Genomic DNA, 8,536 nt, shown 5'->3' on the forward strand with positions numbered 1-8,536 from the left:
TTCAGATGGAGCACTGACACTGCACATGGAGCACAGACACTTCACATGGAGCACAGACACTTCACATGGAGCATAGACATTTCACATTGGGCACAGACACTGCACATGGAGCACAGACACTGCACATGGAGCACAGACACTGCACATAGAGCACACACACTTCACATGGAGCACAGACACTGCACATGGAGCACAGACACTTCATATGGAGCACAAAAAATGCAAATGGAGCACAGACACTTCACATGGAGCACAGACACTTCACATGGAGCACAGACACTTCACATGGAGCACACACACTTCACATGGAGCACAGACGCAGCACATGGAGCACAGACGCAGCACATGGAGCACAGACACTTCACATGGAGCACAGACGCAGCACATGGAGCACAGACACTTCACATGGAGCACAGACACTTCACATGGAGCACAGACACTGCACATGGAGCCCATACACTTCACATGGAGCATAGACACTCCAGATGGAGCACAGGCACTGCACAGGGAGCACGGATACTGCACATATAAGCACAGACACTTCACATGGAGCACAGACACTGCACATGGAGCACAGACCCTGCACATGGAGCACAGACCCTGCACATGGAGCACAGACACTGCACATGGAGCACAGACACTTCACATGGAGCGCCGACACTGCACATGGAGCACAGACACTGCACATGGAGCACAGACACTGCATGTGGAGCCCAGACACTTCAGATGGAGCACAGACACTGCACATGGAGCACAGACACTTCACATGGAGCACAGACACTGCACATGGAGCACAGACACTTCACATTGAGCGCAGACACTGCACATGGAGCACAGACACTTTACATGGATCACAGACACTACACATGGAGCACAGACACTGCACATGGAGCACAGACACTTCACATTGAGCGCAGACACTGCACATGGGCCACAGACACAGCACGTGGAGCACGGACACTGCACATGGAGCACAGACACTTCACATGGAGCACAAACACTGCACATAGAGCACAGACCCTTCACATGGAGCACAGACACTTCACATGGAGCACAGACCCTTCGCATGGAGCACCGACACTGCACATGGAGCACAGACACTGCACATGGAGCACAGACGCTGCACATGGAGCACCGACACTGTACATGGAGCACAGACACTGCACATGGAGCACAGACACTGCACATGGAGCACAGACACTTCACATGGAGCACAGTCACTTCACTCGGAGCACAGACACTGCACATGGAACACAGACACTTCACATAGAGCACAGACACTCGACAGGGAGCACAGACACTTCACATGGAGCACTGACACTGCACATGGAGCACAGACACTTCACATGGAGCACAGACCCTTTACATGGAGCACAGACACTTCACATGGAGCACAGGCCCTTCACATGTATCACAGAATCTGCACATGGAGCACCGACACTTCACAGGGAGCACGGGCACTTTACATGGAGCACAGACACTTCACATGGAGCACAGACCCTTCACATGGAGCACAGACACTTCACATGGAGCACAGACCCTTCACATGGAGCACAGACACTTCACATGGAGCACAGACCCTTCACATGGAGCACAGACACTGCACATGGAGCACAGACACAGCACAGGGAGCACTGACACTTCACAGGGATCACTGACACTGTACATGGAGCACAGACACTGCACATGGAGCATAGACACGTCTCTTGGAGCACAGACACTGCACAGGGAGCACAGACACTTCACATGGACCATGGGCACTTCACAGGGAGCACAGACACTGCACATGGAGCACAGACACTTCACATGGAGCACAGACCACTGCACATGGAGCACGGAGACTGCACATTGAGCACAGATACTTCACGTTGGGCATGGACACTTCACATGGCCCACAGACACTTCACATGGAGCACAGACATTGCACATGGAGCACAGACACTTTACATGGAGCACAGACACTTCACATGGACCACGGGCATTTCACATGGAGCATAGACACTGCACAATTAGGATGGCAACTGGCGCCCAGTTTGGTTCTGACGAGGGCCACTCAGCTCCTGACCTCATTACAGTCTTTTTTCAAACATGGTCAAAAGACCTCTAGAGGTGAGGTGAGAGTGACTGCCCTTGACATCAAGGCAGCATTTGACCTAGTGTAGTACCAAGGAGCCCTTGCAAAACTGGAGTCAATGTGAATCAGGGGGAAAACTCTCCACTGGTTGGAGTCATACCTAGCACAAAGGAAGATGTTTCTGGTTGTTGGAGGTCAGTCATCTCAGCTCCAGGATATCATTGTAGGAGTTCCTCAGGATAGTGTCCTCAGCCCAAACATCTTCAGCTGCTTCATCAATGACCTTCCTTCCATCATAAGGTCAGAAATTTGATTGGACAATGTTCAGTGCTATTTATGACTCCTCAGATTCTGTAGCAGTCTATATCCAAATTCAGCAAGACCTGGACAATATCCAGGCTTGGGCTGACAAGTGGCAAGTAACATTCACACCACACAAGTGCCAGGCAATGACAATCTCCAACTAGAGAGAATTTAACCATTGCCCCTTTACGTTCAATGGCATTACCATCACTGAATCCCCCACTGTCAACATCCTGGGGGTTACCATTGACTGGAAACTGAACCGGACTAGCCATATAAATACTGTGGCTGCAAGAGCAGGTCAGAGTACAAGAGTAACTCACCTCCTGACTCCCCAGAGCCTGTCCATCATCTTCAAGGCACAAATCAGGAGTGTGAGGAAATACTCCTCACCTGCCTGGATGAGTGCATGTCTTACAACACTCAAAAAGCCTGACACGGTCCAGGACAAAGCAGTCTGTTTGATTGGCACCATATCCACAAACATTCACTCCCTCCACCACCAAGGCACGGTAGCAACAGTGTGTACCATCTACAAGATGCACTGCAGACTCTCACCAAAGGTCCTTAGACAGCACCTTCCAAATCCATGACCACTATCACCTAGAAGGACAAGGGCAGCAAACACATGGGAACACCACCACCTGGAAGTTCCCCTCCAAGTCACTTACCATCCTGACTTAGAAATATATCGCTGTTCCTTCACTGTCCTGGAACCCCCTTGCTAACAGTTCTGTGGGTGTTCTTATACCACATGGACTGCAGCGGTTCAAGAAGGCAGCTCAACACCACCTTCTCAAGGGTAACTAGGGACAGGCAATATATGCAGCATTGCAACACCCCATAGAGCAAAGACAGTTGACACCGAGCATGGGCACTTGACACACAGCATAGGCACCTCACATGAAGCATGGACACTTCAAATGGAGCACGGGTACTTCACATAGAGCACAGACACCTCACATGGAGCACAGACACCTCAAGTGGAGCACGGGCACCTCACATAGAGCACGGGCACTTCACACGGAGTATTGCACCTTCAAATGGAGCAGGGCACTTCACATGGGCACAGTACATTGAGTACAGGCACCGCATGGAATGTAGCACTACATGGAGCACGGGCAATTCACCTGGTGTCCTGACAATACAATTGGAACGCAGGCATTATACATGAGATCCTGACAATAGAATGCAGAAAAGAACACTGGCAGAGGTTTATAGATGTATAAAATGTTAGCAGGATCTAGCAGCAAGTGAAAGTTTGCAAATCTGAGTTCTACTAAGTGTGATGCAGTTCATATAAGTTTTACCTCAATGAGTGTTGTTCTTTCCTGTCTTCTCCACAGGTACTGCAGGAATGGAAGACTGAAGTGTGCAGGCCAGCCACCAATATTCAAAGGTCCAACAAAATTAGCTTTCATTTTAAATATAAAACATAGGATATATTTAAATACATATATAAATATATATACTTGAAAAGATTTCGGGCGGAATCATCCAGTCCTGTTGGCATCGAGTGTTATGCTGGGTGTGAGCAGGCAATATGGCGAGAAGGCCAAAAATGGGTTTTATGCTGTCATGAAATCAGTTTGCAATTGTCCTCTCCACTCATCAATTGCAGTGCGTGTTTCCCACCGCTGCGCATCGGGAATACTTCAATACTTTAAAATCTCATTTTATACCTTGATCGCTGGAATCATCCCCCCACACCCGGTGGAGCACTGAAATACAGTCCCCAGAGGGTGTCGCGCATCATCGTAGCTTGCTGCACACTACAGAACCTGGTGCTGCAATGGGGCGAAGACCTGGCTGAGGAGGAATTGCAAGAGCTGCAAACATCCTCCAATGAGGAGGACCTTGAAGGGGATGATGATATGAGGTTCTGAAAGGCAAGGATGCCGGTGATGAGGCCATCACACTGGACGAGGAAGGTGCACTCGGGAGGCCCTCATAGCTGCAAAGTTTGTGAAGGATGATGATGAGATGCAGTAAGATGCAGTCCTGACATCCTCACCTTTCATATTGAACGTTTGACTCCTGTGTGGCTGATGGCAGTGCACATTCCCTCAGTGCTCAGGCTCATGTGATGGAGGCATAGCGGAGGCCCTAATAATAGCTCAATTCCAGGAGGACGATGATGATATGCAGTGAGGACACTCCATATATCTTCACATTGCCTTTGTGAATGTCTGCCTCCTGTCTAGCTCAGGGGAACTCGCTTGCACTCTGTGATCAGGGTCATATCATGGAGACGCAGCCGTGAAACTTTAAATGAATCTGATCCTTTGTCGGCCTTCAGCACCTGACACACCATCAATAGACATATGCTGAAGAGATGAGGGGTCCAGCCCCACCTCAAAGGTCCTGAGAGCACACAGAGAGAATGACGGAACTCTGTATGCCTGCCCGTGACAATGACAAGCACCATCGAGGTGTAGGCATCAATAATCTGCCCAATGAGTGTGAAGCCAGACCATCACTTTGCTCTGAAGGTTACACACTGCACAGCAACTTGACTGAAACAACTGACTTTATCTTCTTCAGGAACAAAGGTTTCACATCTGAGTGACACAAATACTGCTTATCGTAGCAAAGAGTCATAGGCAAGGAGACATTCTTGGGAGCTTATCTACAATTGTAAACATTATGGCCGGAATTTTCTGTCACTGTTGGTGTCAGGCATCATGCTGGCTGTGAGCGGACAATATGGCGGGAAGGCCAAAAATCGATTTCACGAGGTCGTGAAACCAGTTTGCAATAGTCTGCTTCATGCGTCAATGGTGGGCCGCGTTTCCCACCGCTGGACATCTGGAATGCCAATTTAATACATCTGCATCTCATTATAAGCCATGCTCGCTGGAATTATCCCCCCATGCTGGATCACCTGAGCAGATTGGCATTATTGCATGATGACATGTTTCACAACAGCATTTAAAAGGTATGCACTTGGCAGGCTGAACTTTGAGGGAAACTCAAAGGTGTGTGCTCAATAACATTGCGCAGCAATCATGAGGGGTGCCCATTGAGGTGCCACACATTCAGGCGAGGGCACGTGCAAGTCGCTTTTTCCTGGTTGGCTGACAGTGCAGTGCCGGGGCAAGGGCTGCACTGGAGTTGGGGCAAGTTTGGGGGGTGGTGCAAGGGCTCCACGGCAGTTGGGGTGAGTTGGGGAGGGCAAGGCAGCATGGTCTGATGGTGGTGCACAAGTACACGTTGGCAGGGGATAGGAGGGAAGCAGCCACGCATTAGGGAAACCTTGTATGAAGGGACCATTCCTCTGCGGTTGAGACAGTTCAGGCACAGCCACATTGATATACTTGGATTTGGGACTCAAGCTTAGCTGCCCACTCAAGCATAGAAGAGGCATGAAAGTGCCACCAATTGCTCCAAAAGCTTTCACCCGTCGGACACAGACTGCAAATTAATGAACGTTTTAGTGGACTGCAGAACAATTAGATAATTGCAGTAGGAGTACATCAGGGGCATGGAGCCTGGTGAACTAACTTTATGCCTCATGGCTTATAGGGAGCGGAGACAAAGGAGAAAAAGCGAAGGAGGTACCTGGCTGTGCAGAGGGAGGAGCAACACCCTCACGAAGAAGGGGCGGCTGGGACTTCCCAGGCATGCCGCTTAAGAGCCACAGCGAGCCATCGCTGGTCAGCACCTAGTTAGACCCAGGCTCTATAGGTGGTGCCTGTCAAGTCATTCCTGCAGATGTCCGAGAACCAATGTTGAGGAAGGCTGCGTATGTGCAGGGAACTGGTCGGTCACATCTGCCACCTGCTGCAGGATTTGGCGCCAAGGGAACATGGAGGACATCCACTGCCAGTGGCTGTGAAAGTGACCATGACACTCAATTTCTATGCCAGTGGCTCCTTTCAGGGCTCCACAGGTAACCACTGTGGGATCTCGCAAGCCTCCACCCACAAATGCAACCAAGAGGCGACGGACGCCACATTTTCGAAGGCACACAACTTTGTCCATTTCTTCCGGGATCAGGAAAACCAGGAAGCAAAAGCGCTGGGATTTGCACAGATCTCAGGTTTCCCTCAGGTGCAGGATGCAATTGACTGTATTCAAGTGGTGCTTAGATCTCTGTGGCAACCAGCAGTCAACTACATTAACCGCATGGGCTACCACTCGCAAAATGTTCACCTGATGTACGACCACCACAAACGCATCCTACAGGTCTGCATACAGTTCCCAGGGATTGTCCACGATTCCTACATCCTCATAGGTCTCAGACCCCTGGCATCTTCCAGGGTCCAAAGAGGCTGCAGAGTTGGCTTCTCGGCGACAAGGGTGACCCAAATTTGACATAGCTAAAGATGCCCGTGTGGCGGCCTCGGATGGCAGTAGAGAGAAGGTATAATGAGGCTCATGCACTTTGGAGGAACAAACCATCGGAAGTGTTGAAGATAAGATTCTGGTGCCTGGACTGCTCTGGTGGAGCGCTGTAATACAGTCCACAGAGGGTGTCATGCATCATCATCGCCTCTCCACTCCTCACAACATGGCACTGTAACAGGGAGAGGAGCTGGCTGAGGAGGAGATGGAGGAGCTGTACGTCTCCTCCACTTAGGATGACGTAGATGGGGTTAAGGTGAGGAGGTCATTGGAGGCGAGGACGATAGCGATGAGGCCATTGCTCTGGCCAGACAAAAAGCAGGTGCGCTCAGGAGGCCTTCATAGCTGCTAGATTGATGCAAGATGGTGATGACGGCTTTCAGTAAGGTGACTCCTAGATCTTCACAGTGAACATTTGACTCCTATCTGATGGATGGCAGCACACATACTCTCTGTGATGAGGCTCCTGCCATGGAGTTGCAGTGGATGCTCATAGTCCTTACATTTCTGGAGGATGATGACAACGTGCAATGGGGACACTCCATCGATCCTCACATAACTTACTTGGATATCTCACTCCTGATTTGATTGCACTCTGTGAACAGGGTCATATCATGGAGATGCAATGGGAAAACTTTAACTTCTCCTGATCCTATGGCATCCTATGTGAGCTGAACCCTTCAGGGCCACAGTGTTACCGGACACAGATGCTGATGAGATGGGGGGGGCAGCCGCATCTTGGAGATGCTGGGAGCACAAAGAGAGAATGAGGGAACTCTGTGCAACCAGCCCAGCACATTCTGGCAGCAATGATAAGCTCCACTGAGGTGCAGACATGACTGATGTGTCCAGTGACAGTGAAAGCGCATAATCAGTGTGCTGGGAAGGTTAAACAAAGCACAGGGAGGAGGCCCTGGACTGAGACACCTGCCTTTATCTTATGCAGGAACCAAGGATTCACATCAGAGTGACACGAACAGCGCTCATCATAACAAGGAGCTATAGGACCATAAAATGTAGGAGCAGATGTAGGCCATTTGGCCCACCGAGTCTGCTCCCTCATTCAATGAGATCATGGCTGATCTGATAAGCCTCAACTCCACTCTCCTTCCTTTTCCCCATAACCCTTGAGTCCCTTACTGATGAAAAATCTGTCAATCTCAGCCTTGAATGTACTTAAACAACCTAGCTTGTACAGCCCCCTGTGGTAAAGAATTCTAAAGATTTGCCACCCTCTGAGAGAAAAAAATCCTCCTCACCTTGGTCTTAAATGAGTGACACCCCTTACTCTGAGATCATTTTCCTAGACTCTCCCACAAGGAGAAACAGCCTCTTAGCATCTACCCTGTCAAGCCCCCTAAGAATCTTATATATTTCAATAAGGTCTCCTCTCATTCTTCTAAACTCCAATGAGTACAGGCCCAATCTACTCAACCACTCCTCATAAGAAAATCAGTCCATGCCCAGGATCAACCTAATGAACCTTCTCTGGACTGCCTCCAATGCCAGTATAGCCTTAGATAAGGAGACCAAAACTGTTCTAGATGTGGTCTAACTAGTGCTTTGTATAGTTTTAGCAAGACTTCCCTATTATTATATTCCATTCCCTTTGAAATAAATGTCAATATTACATTTGCCTTACCTATTACCTGCTGAACTTGTATGTTAGCTTTTTCGGATTCATGCACAAGGAGCCCCAAATCTCTCTGTGCTGCAGCTTTCTGCAGTCTGTCCATTTAAATAATATTCAGCTCCTCTATTCTTCCTGCCAAAGTGCAGAACCTAACTTTTTCCTACATTATATTCCATCTG

The sequence above is a fragment of the Carcharodon carcharias genome, chromosome 10 (assembly GCF_017639515.1).
Source record: "Carcharodon carcharias isolate sCarCar2 chromosome 10, sCarCar2.pri, whole genome shotgun sequence".
Classification (NCBI taxonomy): domain Eukaryota; kingdom Metazoa; phylum Chordata; class Chondrichthyes; order Lamniformes; family Lamnidae; genus Carcharodon; species Carcharodon carcharias.